Here is a 17540-nt window from a genome sequence, read left to right as displayed (position 1 = left end):
GTTTATTTACACATTAGTCACTCCATTGTTTTAAATATTGAGACTTTTTATGAGTAAGATTTCAATAACTCCAACCCAATGCTTTCCTCTATCCTCCTTGTTACTCTCTTACTACATAAATATTGTAGCTCTTGTCAATTTCAGAGAAAAAAAATAGTAATTTTACTGAACCTGCTTCAAATTTAATAAATTAATTTATGGAAATTAACAAGATGTTTGAATCTTCCTATTAATAATAGGGTGTCTTTTTAAAAAATATTTATTTTTAGAGAGAGAAGCAGCGAGGGGAGAAAGAAATGTCAAAGTAAAAGCCCGGAACATCCAAGGGCTGCCTCCTGCACACCCACTATGGGAATCCAGGCCATAACTCAGGCACAACTGGGATTCAAACTAGCAACCTCTCTGGGTGCAAGGGACCAAACCAACTCGGCCACACAGGCCATTGTGGGAACACGGTGCCTTGATTTAAGTAATTTTTTTTTTTTTAATCTTTCAGCATTGTTTTATATTTTCTTTGGCATATTGGGCTTTTTCCTATTTCATTTTTTGGTTTATTTGTAAATGTGCCCCTCTTTTCTCCCCCCATCCTTTCGTTATACTGTCTATCATCTTACATGAAGGCTAATGATTTTTTTTCTTAAATGTATCTTTATTGTTGAAAGCATTACAGATGTCCCCTACTGACCCTGTCTACCCCGAACCCATCCTGCCTACGCTCTCACTGCACTATTGTCTGTGGCTAAAGATTTGTTTGTATTAATTTTGTATCCTGCTATCTTATTGAATTCTTTTTCTGGAGTAGTTTTTCAGTAGATTCCGTTGGGTTTTCCACATATGTACTCATATCATGCACCAATAGTGACAGTTACCTCTGTTTCAAACCATTATTCCTCGAATTTCTTTCTCTTGTCCAAGATGGCTAGTATCTGTAGTACCAAAATAAACAGTAGTGATAACAGTGAGATTTCTTGTCTTCTTTTTTTTTTTTTTTTTTTTTTTTAAGTGTGAAAACCTCCTGTATCACCTCTGAGCAAGATTTTGGGATTTGACATATACATACAAATGTGTATATATATATATAAGTGTATATAATGTAAGGAAATAGCCATTGATTACTATTTTATTGAATTCTATTTACAAAGACTGGGTATTGAATCTTGTCAGATGCTTTTCTTTCTTTTTTGTTTTTATTTATCTTTATTGTTGAGAGTATTACAGATGCCCCCCATTTTTCCCACATTGCCCCCCTCAAATAGACTGATGAGCTAGAAAGCCCAATTTCAGGTAAAACATTTAATTTTTAAATTCTTTGCTGTTTAAAAGATCTTTTATTTAAATATTTTTATTTAATATCCTTAATTGTCTATAAAGTTACTATGAGCACTACAGAAATTAGCTTGTATAAAATTACTGCCCCTCTTGCACTACAGTTAAAGTCAATAGTATTATCTTCCTCATTGTTTACCTTTGAACTGTTAAATATACTTATACTTTTGATTTGTCAGCTTTAATGATATCCTTTGACTCCCAGTCATTACAAATGAGGCAATCCACTAACTTAATCTACTTCCAATTTTGTTACTACGTCACAGTTCTTTTAATTTTTTTAAAATTTTATAACCAATTCCTACATTGTCAGATATTTAACACACACATTTTATTCTTTCTTCTTTATTCCCACTTTTTAGTCTCAGGACTATAGTTATATATACTCAATGCCCTCCAACAGTACTTTGGCCAGTTTTCTTAATAATCTGTAAAGGATGAAGTTCATCCTCTATTAGTTTCATTAAGAGGACCTTAGACTAGCAATATGCCTTATGTCTTACAGGTTCAAGTTGTTTATATTCGAAGAGCATTTTACAGATGATAAAATTAAGGCACAGAAAGGTTAATTTGTACATGCTAGCAAGAAGCAGAGCTATGATTTAAACTCAGACGTTTAATTCCAGAGTCCAAGTTCTTACTTGTTACTTCAACAAGTTCAGATATTCAATTTTAATCATAGGAGAAATATTAACATTTAGGAGAAACAATGGCATAGAAACTATGATACATGATAAAATTAAGAGAAGAAACATAGTTTAGCATCTGTGCTAAGTTAGTTAGACAAAAGTGGATAAGGAGGTTGAATACTCCTGTGGTTAAAAGAAAGGCCTATAAACTCAATCCTCTATTTGAATATTGGCTCTGCTACGTATACTTTGGATACTTTATTTAACCTCTCCGAGCCCCAGTCTCACATATGTAAAATGGAGATGAGAGTGACTATCTCAATGGGATATTGTAAGGTTTAATTGAAGTAATGTATTTTATAGAGTGCCAATGCCTTGCACATAGGTTAATAAATGTTTTAATATGCTAACTAGTTTTTAAAATTATTACTTTCATAAAATTATTCAAGAAAACTATACTAGTTTCCTAAGATTATTGTGAAGAAAAAAAAATCCAAATTTTCTAAGAAGTAAAAAGGAAACCTATTTTCTTTATATGAAATGCCATCTTCTTCCTCTCAGCCAATTGTTAAGCTCAAGTCCCAGCTCCTTCATGAAAACTGCCTTAATGATCCAATCCACTCTTAACTGTTTATATTTGTCTGTATCACACTTTAAACATTTTATAATAAAGTTTCTTATTCAACCTTAACAAAACTTTATAACATTTTATTAGTAGATACTGTTCACATGTTTCTCACTGCCATTTTACTAATAGTTGTATATGTCATCTTGTCTCACTAATTAGACAAATGATGTCTTTTTTAAATCAAGTGTTACAATTTTTACCCTTTTTGGACCAAAATTACTCAGCACAGGGTAGGTATACAGAAATTTTGCTTGATTTCAAGTTTTAAATGTTCATATTTAGGAAAATTCAAATAGACTGATAAGCTAAAAAGCTCAATTTCAGGTAAAACACTTAATTTTTAAATTCTTAACTGTTTAAAAGACCTTTTCTTATGTAAAAAATAGAGAAAAGTATGGAAAAATGGGTTTTATAAAATGCCTGTAAATAATTTCTAAAAGTGAAAACAAAATGGATAAATATGAAATGTATATATATGTATATACTTCTCTAAAAACCCAACTGAATAGAAATACAGTTTCTCTAAGAGCAAAGGTAAAACAAAGGCTACCTAATTCATGAACACTAGTTAATGTGTAACATTTACTGGAAGAGAAAGAGATAAATTCGAAAGAACATAAAATGTTAAGTGGGAATTCAAAGGATTTATAAAAGTCTACTTTTTTGTCTTAGTACTATTCAATGTTCCATCAGAAGCAGTTCCACTTATTAACGTGTACTGAACACAATGCTTCAATACTACCTGAGGGGAACAAAAGCACTCTACTACAAAATGGTGTAGACTGTAGAACTACATTATGTGGTTTGAATCAAACTAAACAATAGTACCATAACCTATCTATTGTAATTATTCTCAAAACTACTAAGTGGCTCAATTGGTTGGTGCATGGTCCCTACATCAAAAGGTGGCAGAAACCAGGTCAGGGCACTTTACCTAAGTAGCAGGTTCAATCTCTGGCCAGGGCAAGACCAGGAGCTGGTGGATCAATGTTTCTCTCGTATTGATTTTTCTCTTTTCCTCTCTCTAAAATCAATTTTTAATAAAACTACTAAAATTGCTATTGAAATACAGCTTCAACTGAATGCATGTCTATTTCTTTCTCTTAAAATTGATCATTCATTGCACTAACTGGTTTTGCTCAGTGGTTAGAGCGTGGGCCTATGGACTGAAAAATCCCAGGTTTGATTCTGGTCAAGGGCATATACCTTGGTTGAGTCACATCCCCAGTAGGAGGTGTGCAGGATGCAGCTGATTGATGTTTCTAACTCTCTATCCCTCTCCTTTCCTCTCTGTAAAAAAAGTCAATGAAAAATATTTTTTTAAAAATACTTTCTTAAAAAAAAAAAAAATCATTAATTAAAACTAATAATTTTTTTTTTTTTGCTTTTTTACTTTTATTTATTTCAGAAGAGTAAAGGGGAGATAGAAACATCAATAAGAATCATTGATCAGCTGCCTCCTGAATGCCTCCTACTGGGGATTGAGTCCACAACCAGGACATGTGCCTTAACTGGGAATCAAACCTGTGACCTGGTTCATGGAAACACACTCAACCACTGGGCCACACTGACCAGGCTGTAACTAATATTCTTGAAAATATAAAGAAGGCTCAGATTAAAACGTGTACTTTCCAAAGCTTTAAAAGCTTTGTGTAGTTTTCTTGTTTTCCTTCGATATTGTATGTGACTAGGGACCTGGTGCAAGAAATCTGTGCACGGGTAGGGTCCCTGGGCCTGGCCAGCGATCAGGGCCGCCCCCACACTGGCATCTGCCTTGGCTTGGCTGGGGCCTGTGGGCGGCTCCTGCGTTGAACGTCTGCCCCCTGGTGGTCAGTGTGTGTCATAGCAACCAGTCATTCTGCCTCTTTCTGCAATTCGGTCAATTAGCATATTAGGCTTTTATTATAGAGGACTAGAGGCCCAAAGAATGAAATTCGTGCAAGAGTAGGGACCTTCCTCCCCCCAGCTGCTGGCACTGGCTTCCCTCTGGCACCTGGGACTGGGGCTTCCCTCACAGCCCTGGCTTTTGTCCAGAAGGTTATCCACTTTTATTATTGTAGATAGGATTAGAATTCACACTATGCAGAATTATTCATTCAAGACTATTTTACATGGAACAAAACCATTCTAAAAACATCAAAAGAAAGTTGTGAGGATAGTGGCTTGTTCATAGATGCCATCTATAAGATAATATCATATAGCACAGCAGTAAGAGTATACAGCCCGGAGCCACTATCCTCATTTTAAATCTCAGCTCCACCATGTCCTACCTCCGACTTTAGGCCTGTAACTTTACCTATGTGTGTGTTGGCTACCAACTTGGTAAAGTAAGTGTCAGACACATATTGATTCCATAGGGTTGAGAGAATTAAATGAGGTATTACAGAATGCTGAAACTAGTGTGTGAGCTATTACAAAAGTAAACAATTTAAAATACTTAACCCAGTGAATCTTCATTAATATATCTACAGAATAAAATTTATGTTCCACCCTGGTCAGTTTGAATCAGTAGATAGTTGGCTCTCAGAATAAAAGGTCCCAGATTCAATCCCAGTCAAGGTCACATGCCTTGGTTGCAGGCTCCATCCCCTGGTCAGGACACATGCAGGAGCCAACCAATCAATGTGTTTCTCTCACTTGGATGTTTTTCTTTCGCTATCTCTCCCATCTTTCACTCTCTCAAAAAAAAAAAAAAAAAAAAAATCAATGGAAAAAGAAAAAAAAGGATTAAAAAAAAATCAATGGAAAAGATATCCTCGGGCAGGAATGAGTTAACAACAAAAAGAGAAAATTTATGTTCCAGACTAGAACTCTTTTTTATTCAACTTTCCACAATAACTGCATGCCATTAAAAAGAAACTTTTCTCTTTCTGTTCATTTTCTAAATAATAATTTTGTGAAACAATACTAAAACCCAGCAGTACTATTCGAAGAAGAAAAAAAGACCAATCTTACAATGCTACATAGAGAGCTGACCCATACCTCAGAAAGTAAAAAGAGAAGGTAACAGAACTGGAAACTTTTACTCCCAAACCAGGAATACAATTCCTAGGCAGCACTGCCTTTAGTAAAAACACCCATCTTCTGTAGGCAAAATATATCATTATGGATAGGCACATTTGATTGGTAGGGTTTATTTAGTATTATCAATGTTGTAGACTCCTCTCACGCAACCAAAACCAAAGAAGCATCTGTGCACTGATTACTGAACTATTATAAATAGTATCATATTTATCTGGAGTCTAACAAATAAAAACTTGTTGAGCTGAAATTAAGCTACCTAAGAGTGACAACATTTCTTTAAAACAAAGGAAAAATAATTTAATATCATCCGATAATAGGAGTTTTTAAGAAAATTCTATGCATGTGTGCATTTTTCTAGAAGGATAATCCAGTGCGTCCATCAGCTCCTCAAAAAGGAGTGGAATTCACCCTAGCCGGTTTGGCTCAGTGGATAGAGCGTCAGCCTGCCGACTGAAGGGTCCCGGGTTTGACACAAGCCGGAGTTGTGGGCTGGAACCCCAGAGGGGACGTGCAGGAGGCAGCCGATCAATGACTCTCTCTCATCACTATGTTTCTATCTCTCTATCCCTCTCCCTTCCTCTCTGAAATCAATAAATATATATATTTTTTAAAAAGAGTAAAATCCCAAAAGGTAAGAATCACTGCTCTTTACAGTTTACAGATTTCTTTATAGTCTTGTGTTAATATTTTCAGAAAAGACCCTGCTTATATGAAATTAAACAGTACAACTAAATCCATTATAAGGCTCACGTAAACTCTTATAGTCTACAAACCTTTCCCAGAGCTGTAATTGAGTGACAATGAGATTCAAGGAGCACAGAAGAATCCCTAATAAAAGGTGAGCAAACTTTTTTTTTTTTTAGTCAACTCTAGAGCAACTGTGTAAGTACAGACAACGTTGGGTAGTATGATACAGGGACGAAGCTCTAATTAGCAATGAAATAGTTACAGTTGCCGACAAAGACAATCACATTTCAGTTTTCTACACTCAGAGAAGGCAGTTTAGGAGGAGAAGAAAAATTTTAACTCAGAGAGACCTGCATAAAATTAGTTCCTTGAGCAATCAGAAAAGTTTATAATGCCCACAAAGGCGGACAATATTTTGATTTATTTTACACCTGCCCTGTACTTTAACATCGTATAATTTATTAGCCAAAAAAGAAAAAGAAAAAGAAAAAAACACTCCAAAACATACAACACTTCTTTCGATGTACAGGCTACGGCTGGCGACCATTGCCCATAAAAGAGCCCAATCCTGGCTAAATGACAGTAGTCTTTTCAATTGAAACCTACGAACCTTTCAATCTGGCAACAATTAAAATACAAACAAAAAATCCTAGCCTCACCAAAGTCACCCAAAGTAACGCGGAGGCTGGTGTCCTGCCTCGCCCGGCGGACCGCACCTCTTTGTGCACAGACAGGGTCGGCAGGTCCCTGACCTCAGACCCCGGCTCCCGGCGGCGGCGGCGGCGGCGGCGGCGGCAAGACACCCCGTCGCCGGCCTCAGGGGAACCCCTGCTCCGCGGCGAAAACGGCGGATGTGAACCGGCGCGACTCCCACAGCAGCCGGGCCGCCGGGCCGCCAGCAGACCGGGGACGCGCGGCCACCGGAGGCCGGGCCGCAGGCTGGCGCGGACCGGCGGAGACCCAGGCCGGGTCCCAGCTCTGGCCGGTGCTTTACCTCGAGGCCTGAGAGCCGGCGGGAAGGCCCGGAGGGAAGAGGAGAGACGCACCTGGCGGGGACTCTAGACGGCCGGTTCTGGCGGGGACTCTAGACGGCCGGTTCCTGCGTGAGCGCGGCGCCCGTCAGACTCTCCCAGCAGCCGCCGCCGCCCCTCCTCCCGGCCTTGGGACACCTCCACGTTCCGCTTCAACGTGGCAGCCGCAGCCCCGCCCAGCAGGCCAGCGAGCTTCCGGGAGCGGCGCCTGGCCCCGCCCACCCCTGCGCGCAGCCCGCAGCGGCACTTCCGGGAACGGCGGCTGCCCGGGCCGTGCTCTTCGGAGCGAGCGGAGTTCTCCCCCCGGCGTCTCGCGCGCGCCCGTGAGGCTGGGGTCCCTTTCCGAGGGGCGCGCGCACGGCGCGATGCGGTGGCTCCGAATGTGCGGACTGGGAGTCCTGATGGGTGTGGCTGTCTGGCGGAACAGCGGCCGCGGCTCGCAGGAACGCCACGTAGCACTAACCCTGAAATGTCAGGCAAACCACGTGAAAATCGGGCTGCAAGGGCCATATTGCAGTAACAGGAATTTGTGACTGGGTTCATAAAATTGCTTACTTGGTTCTACAGTATTGCGTTTTAAGAACTTTAACCAAAGGCTGTTGAGATAATTGATTTGTTACTCCAAAGATATATTGTGGGTAAGGCATTCCAGTTAGTATCCTATGGTAGATTCCAAACCTATTGGCATTTGCTCCTAGTGAGAACCTGGCATCTGATTGTGTTCCCTGGATGTTTCTAGCTTAGGGGGAAATTCTTTTCCTGTGAGAAAGTAAAGCCAGAGAGAGGAAAATCACTTGCTAAAGTACTGGAGCCTAGATTCAACCAGGTCGCCCAATTTCTATTCTCTTACTATTACAGATCAGTCAAGGTCTTAAGTTGCTTTCATTGGAAATGTTTCTTTCTTGAAAACAAAAAGTAAAATACAGCTTTTGATGTCAGAAACGTCCAGACATGCAGAGAATTTTAATGAGTTTATTTGAGCCAAACTGAGGACATATATGCCAGGGAGCAAGATCTCAAATGCTCCAGAGAATAAGTTTTACAGTTGTTTGGTTAAGGCTTATTTTAAAGGTGTGTTAACTTGTGCTTGCTTCCATTGCACATACAAAAAAATTGTAATACAGAGATTAGCATGGCCCCTGCCCAAGGATGACATGCAAACTGATGAAGCATTTCATATTTTAAAAATAAAAATAAATGTGTGTTAATGTAGATCAGTGGTTCAAGTGGGGCCCAAGTCCCATAGGGGGCAATTTGATTTTTATGGAGAATGTTATTAACAGTGAATTTTTTGCATTTCTTATCGTTCTAGGGGCCTCATATATAGCATATATGTGTCATATTTATGTATTTCAGTTCTGTTTTGAAGCTTTATTTGCTATTTTTTCATATCACTTTTTTCAACAATTTCTTAGTGATTTGTTTCCTTAGTACTTCAACTGCTCTTTGATATTTTTTCTTTCATGAATGCCATGTTCTTTGGAAGTTTGTTTAGACCAGGTTTCCTCCATGTGAATAGTTGTTTTTGAATAAGAATTATGCCGGGGGAGGGAAAGGGGGAATCAGGATTTTAGATGCTTAGGTAGGACATAGCCAAAAAACAGTTGGGAAACAATGACTTAGAGGCACACAAACAATGGACAGGGCTTAAGATAATGAAACCTTTTTTTAAATATATTTTTTATTGATTTTGTACAGAGAGGGAGGAAGATAGTTAGAAACATCGATGAGTGTCATCGATCAGCTGCCTCTTGCACACCCCCCACTGGGAATATGCCCGCAACCAAGGTACATGCTCTTGACCAGAATCGAACCCGGGACCCTTCAGTCCCCAAGCCAAGGCTCTATCCATTGAGCCAAACCGGTTTCGGCAAGATAATGACAAACCTTTATTGAAGAAGATAAATGCCTGAAGCATGACTACTGGCCAACTGCTAGTTAGGAATTTATTAGATTACCCTGTGAAGTTATTGTCCATAGAACCCCCACCTTTTTTTGTCCATATGGCAAACACTCCTATTTAAGTACTAGATAGTAATCGCATTTTTGTACTCACTGTACTTTAATGTCTTATAGTTGTGGTTCAACTTAAACAAGTTTATTTCTGTGCAACTCCAAATTACTTGAGCTATAGTAGCCAATTTCCAGTGCTCTAAAAAGCCTTCCATTTTCATTTCTAGCTGCAAGGACTAGTTTACCTAAGAGGTGCCAATAATAATTCCTGACTTCAAAATGGGACATCATTTGAGGCAATAGAAAACATTGAATTCACTATTCTATCTGGAAATGTGCACTGGTATGATAAAACGGTTCATTAAAACAACTTTCCCAAAACTCAATGATTCAAGCAGTGGTTATGTTCTTTGGTATCACTTAATACAATCCTTGCAGGCCTGATTCCGGTGGCAGGTCCCTCAGCAGGCATGTGTAGAGGGAAACAGACTGGCAGGCCAGGGTGGTGGATGTGTTAGGATGTCCGGGTCTGGGTCCAGGCCTGGTCCGCCTGCCAGCTCACCAGTCACCTCCCTGGATCCAGTCCTAGCACTGCTGCACTTGGTGTAGTTCAGTCTTTCCAGTGGTAAAGTGGCTTAACTAAAGTTCCTATGCCACTGAGGATGGATGAGGAAATTGGAGCATGTCTGAGTGATCTCAACCTCTTCTCTCTGCTGCTAAAGCTGAAGGAACACCTCTGAAGTAGTGATACTGAACTGATACTCCTCTACTGAGTTCAATGGTTGCTTTATTAAAACATGCTTCCATCTACCTTCTCTGGAAGAGCCACAGCATTTTGAGGATTCCAGTTTCCCAAAGCCTCACAGCTTTCACATATTGCAAAAACTTCTGGAAACAGAGTTCCTTTAATTTCAAAGGTAACCTGAGCCCTAACCGGTTTAGCTCAGTGGATATAACATCAGCCTGGGGACTCAAGGGTCCCAGGTTCGATTCCAGTCAAGGGCATGTACCTTGGTTGCGGGCACATCCCCAGTAGAGGGTGTGGAGGAGGCAGTTGGTTGATGTTTCTCTCTCATTGATGTTTCTAACTCTCCCTTCCTCTCTGTAAAAAAAATCAATTTTTTATATATATATATATTTTATTTTTTTTTAAAGGTAACCTGAAAAGGTGTCATTCTGATTAATTTATTTTAGGATGCATGCCCCCTTACCCAAGTGTGAGTGCAACACAAGATGCCAAACTCCGGCCTCCCTAGCTTATTTTAAATGCAGGTAGTTTTCACTTGCACTAGGCAAGCTACAACTGTATAAAACAATCTTAATATGTGATTATTCTGAGCTTAAAAATTTGTCCAACAAAATCTTCTCAGCATTGGTTATAAATGCAAAAAAAGTAAAAAATTAAAAATACACACATTGAAAATTATACTGTTTTCTTTAAAAAAAAAAAGTTTTTATTGATTTTAGAGAAGGGAAATAGAAACATCAATGAGACAGAAATATCAACATTGATTGGCTGCCTCTTGCAGGTCCCCTGCTGGGGATTAACCTGAGCGTGTGCCCTCTTGAGGAATTGAACAGGGCACCTCTTGATTCCTGGGTCCAAACTGAGCTACACAAATGGGGTAGAGTTTTATTTCTTTATGAGCTCGTATCTATACCCTGGCAAATTGTCATACTCTTTTCTAAATTTGGTTTAGCTTCTGAAAATTTATCCTTTGTGCTTTCAATGGCAGCAAAACCTGAGTTCCTTTAACGTGAAGTTATCATCTGCATCACATCCTCTGAGTCACATTCATCCTTTATGACATCACTTTCCTCACTTACAACCGTGTTTGATTTCATTCAGTTCCTCTGACTGCATATCCAGAACTACTACTTGAATGGAGGCAGTGCCAACTTCCCATGGTCATCTATATCTTCTAGAATTCCTTTTACATCCCATCCAAATCCTGCATTTCTTTTGCACAGTAGTGTTGCACTTCTGTGCAAAGCCAGGATTACCTGTGATTCTTGGAATTTGGATGCAAATTTCATAGTAGCATCCTTCCCTGAGTTTGCAGTTTCAACAGATAATTTAAGGTTAATGAATTCATGCAGACTTCTGAAGCAATGAAACCAGCCTTTACTGGCAATAAAATGTTCTTTTCTCCTTATAATTATCATTTACTTCGATGTAGCACTTTGATATTTTGGCATGAATGCCAGTGAAACCGAGTGTGTTTTGTTAATTACAGTCTTCAATCTAAAGTAGAAGTAAATGCTCCATTTCAACCATAAGTATTCTGTTCCTAGTAAAACTTAAAAAAAAAAAAAAAAGTTGATGCAACTTTACCTTGATTTTTATATTCACCAGGTTTTAAAATATGAACTATAGCTTCACGTAGGCCTAAATCTCATCTTGTCTATCACCATTTTCAAATCTAACCACATCCAATTTCACTTCCAGTGTTACCACTTTTTGTTTCTTCACTGCTGACATCTTTGTTGACCAATTCGCTCTTTTGATTATCCATTTTTATAAAATGTCACATAGGTTTGTTTATCACTGGAAGACAACAAGGCAACACAATTATTCTTTACTATCTGTGTGTGAACTAATAGATGTTCAATGACCAATCAATCCCAACAGACTTTTGAAGAAGTGATGCAACTGGTTACTGATCATGATGCACATTTTTACTTGCATAATTATTTATGGAATAAGAGATACCATTAAAGTTATGCAATAATTCACAGTTAATGAAACTTCAACCATGTTGTCGGGAACTGATGTTGTTTATTTAAACTTGAAAAATGCATGTTGGATCAGTGCAAAGTAAGGACTACCTGTATCTAAAAAGAAAAACTTAGATTAGTGTACAATTTTTAGTTTTTAAATTTTTTAAAATATATTTTATTGCCGAAACCGGTTTGGCTCAGTGGATAGTGTCGACCTGCGGACTGAAAGGTCCCAGGTTCAATTCCGGTCAAGGGCATGTACCTTGGTTGTGAGCACATCCCCAGTATGGGGTGTGTAGGAGGCAGCTGATGTTTCTCATCGATGTTTCTAACTCTCTATCCTCTCTCTTCCTCTCTGTAAAAAATCAATAAAATATATTTTTATATATATATAAAAATCAATAAAATATATTTTATATATATATATATATATATATATAAAAAATATATTTTATTGATTTTTTACAGAGAGGAAGGGAAAGGGATAGAGTCAGAAACAGTGATGACAGAGAAACATCGATCAGCTGCATCCTGCACCCTCCCCACTGGGGATGTACCCCTGACCGGAATAGAACCTGGGACTCGAGTCCGCAGGCTAATACTATATCCATTGAGCCAAACCGATCAGGGCAGTGCACAGTCAAATTTTAATCCAATTTAGTTAACTACGAGCTAAGCCTCATCTGAGATGAAATAGTAGTTCCAAGACTCTGGATTACTGACTGATGCTAGAAGAATGTTTGGAGATAATGTATTGTAATACAAAATTCTTCAAATTAGGATTTGCAGAATCCAGAGATATTCTTTTGACAACTTAGGCCCCTCTCCTCATTTAAATAATCTTGAGATTTGCAAAAAAAAAAAAAAAAAAAATTTACTGTTGTCCAGATTGCAAAACTTTACAATCATCACAAGGCACAAGATCTTATGTGTTTACAACTTATTCCATAGCAACTAGTACCCATGCTTATTCCTATAAAACGGTATCATCATCCTATTAATATCATTTTAGTTTTGTTTCTGAATGCATTTATTTTATAAATCTTTTCATTAAGGGCCATGAACAAAATTTACGTCCACTTTTAAGACAGAAAATTAACTTAAATCAACACTGAAGCAAAAGGAAAAGAGGCACGCATATTCTCTCTTCTGAGCATGCCCACACCTTTCTTCCATTTCAGGTGTGCATTTCCTAAACTCTTAAGACTTGCACCCAGGGGAGCAATGGACAATAGTGGCTCATCCCCAGCAAACCCCTAAATCTGCCTCCAAGGCCCCCTTTTCTTTGACTTCTCAGTGAGTCAAAGTATAATAGCTCTGTCTAGGTTCATTTCTTTCCTATAATATTTCTAGAAAGTCAAAGCAGCCCTGCCTAGGCTCTTCCCTATTGTTTCTTATATCCTAAGCTCTTCCTTGTTTCACTGTCCCTAGCTTTAATAAATGTACTATACTCTCAAAATCACTCGGACTCGTATTGTGAGGCCTTTCTTGCACAGTCAAGAGCCTACATAATACAGGCTGGCTTGAAGCAGACCCACTCAAGGTCCAGTTCTGTCCGGTAACAATCACACTGTTCAACCAAAAGGTTAATCATCAATGCATCTTTTCCTTTGATTTATGATCAAAAGGGGAAAATATGAACAGCAACGACAAAGGGATTCTAAGGAAAAAGGAAGACAAAAACACTGAGTATCCACAATAATTTTCCCTTTGAATGTCTTAGACAACATGCCTACTTAATTACAAATTAACCTGGTATTAGATTTGAGATTCCCAGCTTCAAACTACCTGCCCATCTATTATTATTGAACAAAGCTTAAGTTAGACAATGATCACCCACTGGCTTATCAAGAGTACTTATAAAATATCCAGTAGTTCAGCAAATTTAAACCCCAAAACATATGATCTCTAAGAATTTCAGGGGTTGGAAGGATTGTCATTATTTTTAAGAAAAGATGACTATTAAAGTTAAAAACGGCTCGCTCCTCCTTCTCCCATGGCCTATTCTTAATCTAAGCTACTGTTTCAGAAAGTTATATTTTTTTGAAATCATATTTATATTATCTTTGAAAGCTGAAATAAGGAGAAAATTTAATTGAGTACAATATCCAAATTATGCTCTAATGTCAGTTTTTTGTTTTATCAAAACTAATTTATAAACCTTACCTTATTATATAAATCTTCAATGATCAGATAAATCTGACAAATGTTTTCTATGAAAAATACCCTTCAATTTTATTCCTGAAAGAAAAAACATTACAGGTAAATCAATGTACAAAACTATGTATCTATAAGCCTCATAATTTTCTTTTTCTATTATGTCCTCATTTATATATATTAATCACAATAAATCATGATGTGAACAGCAGTGAAAAAAGTTTAATCATTGGACATATATACTTTCTTATTTTCAACTTATGCTTTAGTCAGAAGGTTTGTATTGCTTAGCCCTTTAAAAAAAACCACATAATGCATGCAAATTTCTATGCATTTCAATTCTCTCATGCAGATCAGGTAAAACCTCCAATTTTACAAATGGAAAAAACCTGTAACAAAGATAATGTTAATACATCATTTATCTACTTTGTTCAGATTACCTTATGCAAACTTAGTATTCTTCTCACCATCAGATCTGGTACAGAAAGGGTAATCATCTCTTAATATATTTCAAAACTATTTGTATGTAATGCTTTTGTTATTAGACAAGATTTCCAAAAACCACAAATTTAAAAACTTTACAAGAGGAGGACTATCTCTCCTAACAAAGAACTTTTAAGCAGTAATAATGGGAAAAGACTGAAATTATTACAAATCTCAGGCACTAAGAGAATTCTTCCGAACAATCTGATTGCTTAGCAAGGTCTGTATTTGACTCATACAGAGGGGCAGAGCCCTGGCTGGTGCAGCTCAGTTGGTTGGGCATAGTCCAGAGCATCAGAAAGTCACCAGTTCAATTCCTGGTCAGGGCACATACAGAAGGCAGATGGTCTATGCTTCCCTCTCTCTAAAAAGAAAAAAAAAAATCTATAAAAACTTATTATTTAAAAAAAGGGGGAGGGGGAGGGACAGAAGCACTTGGGGGGGAGGGGAGGCAGCAGTAGAAAGGGAAGTAAAAGTATACTTACTATACTGGATAAAAATCAAGCTTTGGGAGAAAAAGGCAAACTTTGCCTACTGTGTCTGTGTGTTTCACTGATAAACTCACTTTCACTTTAAAAAAATAACCAAACAAAACTTGCTCTAATACTGCCAATGCACAATCGTATCTTTACCCCACCTTATCTACACTAATAAGAGTAAGGTGCAAATTGACAGTACCTTCGTGATGCCCACCAGCCAACCAGGCATATGCAAATTAACCCAATGAAGATGGCAGGCTAATTTGCATACACAGAAGTCAAGCAGCCAGGACAGGCCAGGACACTTGCGTTCTGCACCACCCCAGCCACTACGGGCCTCTGGGCAGCATGGGAAGGGGGAAAGGCGGCTCTGGCCAGAGGGAAGGAGGTGCCAGCAGCCAGGGGAAGGAAGGCCCATTCTTGCAAGAATCTTCATGCATGGGGCCTCTAGAATTAAATATTTGTGTAAATGCCTATAAGTAATTGGACTATATTCCTTGAAAAACTCTAAAACAGAAATTTCTACCTTTCCAAGTCAGTCTACACCCTAAGCAAAATATTACGGGTAGGGATATTCAGTTTCTACTTACAGTCTAGTTCCAAACACTTCTCTACCTCCATCTGGACGTAATTAGGAAAGGGGCAACAGGTTAAAAAAAAACCCACATATGATCAAAATAGAGCTTTTTCTGACTATAAAATAAACTTTCTTATGAACTTTCTAGAAACTTTCCAAAGGAGTGTAACATCACTTAAGTAGTTTATATACATAGCATAAAGAAAATGTGCATCTTAAATAAGAGAGCACATGTCTGGCTGGTGTTGCTCAGTGGTTAGGCATCAACCTATACCAGTACTTTTTAAAGCTTTTTATTTTACTCTTAATTATTGAATTAAGAGATTTCATATTTGACCCTCAAGTCAAATAATTAGACATATGAAAATATGTATCCAAACAGTGCTCTCTCTTAAAATTTTAATCCTTACCCTAGGATATTTTTCCATTGGTTTTCAGAGTGGGAAAGGGAAAGACAGAGAGGACTATCAATGTGAGAAAAACACATCAAGTGGTTATCTTCTCCATGAGCTCCTATCTAGGCCCAGGTCCAGGAGGAGCCTGCAACCAAGGTACACATCCTTGACTGGAATTGAACCTGGGACTCTTCCGTTTGCAGGCAGATTTCTATCCACTGAGCTAAAATGGCCAGAGCAAAAAAATATTTTTGTTGATTCAGAGAAGGGGGAGGAAGAGAGAGATAGAAACACCAATGTTGAGAGATAATCATTGATTGGCTGCCTCTTGCATACCCAACCCGGGATCAAGCCCAGAACTTGGACATGTGCCCTGACCAGGAATTGAATTGTGACCTCCTGGTTCATAGGTCAATGCTCAACCACTGAGCCATGCCAGCTGGGTTGACCAATAGAAAAGACAGAAGTGACGTTATATCAGTTTCAAGATTAACTTTTGAAAGATAAGCTTCCACCTTGGCCTTTCTCTCTTGTATCATTCCCTCTGGGGGAAGCTGTCATGTGTAAGGACAACTCAGGCAGCCTAAGAAGAGATTCATATAATGAAAAGTAACTGAAATCTTCAATCAGCAGCCAGCCATGAAGAAACTTAGGCATGCCAAATCAAAGAGTTTGGAAGCTGATGTCCCCGCTCCCTCCATCATAAGTGTTTGTTATTTTATACTACTAAGTTTTGGGTAATTTGTTACAAAACAATACATAAGTAATGCAGAGGGTCACAATTAATATAAAAAAAATTAAAATGTACAACTTCTGAATTAGCTGAAAAAATCTGACATTTTAGGGGAAGAACTAGATTCAGAATTGTCTTTATATTTTATCAGCAATACTAATTTCAATATCCCAAGGTTTTTTGAAGCAAAAACAAACAAACAAACAAACAAAAAACCACAAACACACACACAAAAAAACCCCCAAAGAACTAAAAGAATAAAAAACCCAGGAAAAATATAATTCAGTTACTAGAAATATAGTACTTTATTTACAGGACAACAAAATAAAGGTTGTAGTAGAACTAATTAAGAATCTAATAAAAGGGTAGGTGTTTCATGAGGAAAGATACCAGTCCTAGAAAGCAAAAAATCTACTTGCTCTCAAAGGGTTATTGTGAAAAATACTGCTCAAAAGCAATCATTGTACCTCTGAGTGAAATAAAAACGCTTAGCACAATACTTGTTCAATTAGAATTAGCTGTTATTTTTTCCCAGGTGACCAATTAATGAGGATCTATACCATAAAACAGGAAATTAGATTTCACCCAAGTCTTTATAAATCCATTTTTAACTTGGACAATCCTCCCTTTCTAACTCACGGGAATACTTACTATGTAAGACACAAAGGTACACTACTTCCCCTGCATATTTCAAGTCATCTTCCAAGACCCAGGAAG

General features: G+C 38.0%; 1 protein-coding gene and 1 pseudogene across 2 annotated transcripts in view; one reads left to right on the top strand and one right to left on the bottom strand.

The window, feature by feature from the left end:
* The window catches only part of SEC31A (SEC31 homolog A, COPII coat complex component), a 74598-nt gene extending 67230 nt beyond the window's left edge, over positions 1-7368 (bottom strand). The window contains exon 1 of one of the 2 annotated variants that reach the window (XM_036411770.2): positions 7341-7368. The gene's annotated coding sequence lies outside the window, so the exon portion shown is untranslated. The remainder of the gene's footprint in view (positions 1-7340) is intronic. The other variant, XM_045571186.1, reaches the window with a different exon arrangement.
* A 1040-nt stretch (positions 7369-8408) lies between these two features.
* LOC118710036 lies at positions 8409-8509 on the top strand (annotated as a pseudogene).
* Positions 8510-17540: the final 9031 nt, after the last annotated feature.

The sequence above is a fragment of the Pipistrellus kuhlii genome, unplaced genomic scaffold, assembly GCF_014108245.1.
Source record: "Pipistrellus kuhlii isolate mPipKuh1 unplaced genomic scaffold, mPipKuh1.p scaffold_m20_p_1, whole genome shotgun sequence".
Classification (NCBI taxonomy): Eukaryota; Metazoa; Chordata; class Mammalia; order Chiroptera; family Vespertilionidae; genus Pipistrellus; species Pipistrellus kuhlii.
This window is presented reverse-complemented; position numbering and strand designations above follow the sequence as displayed.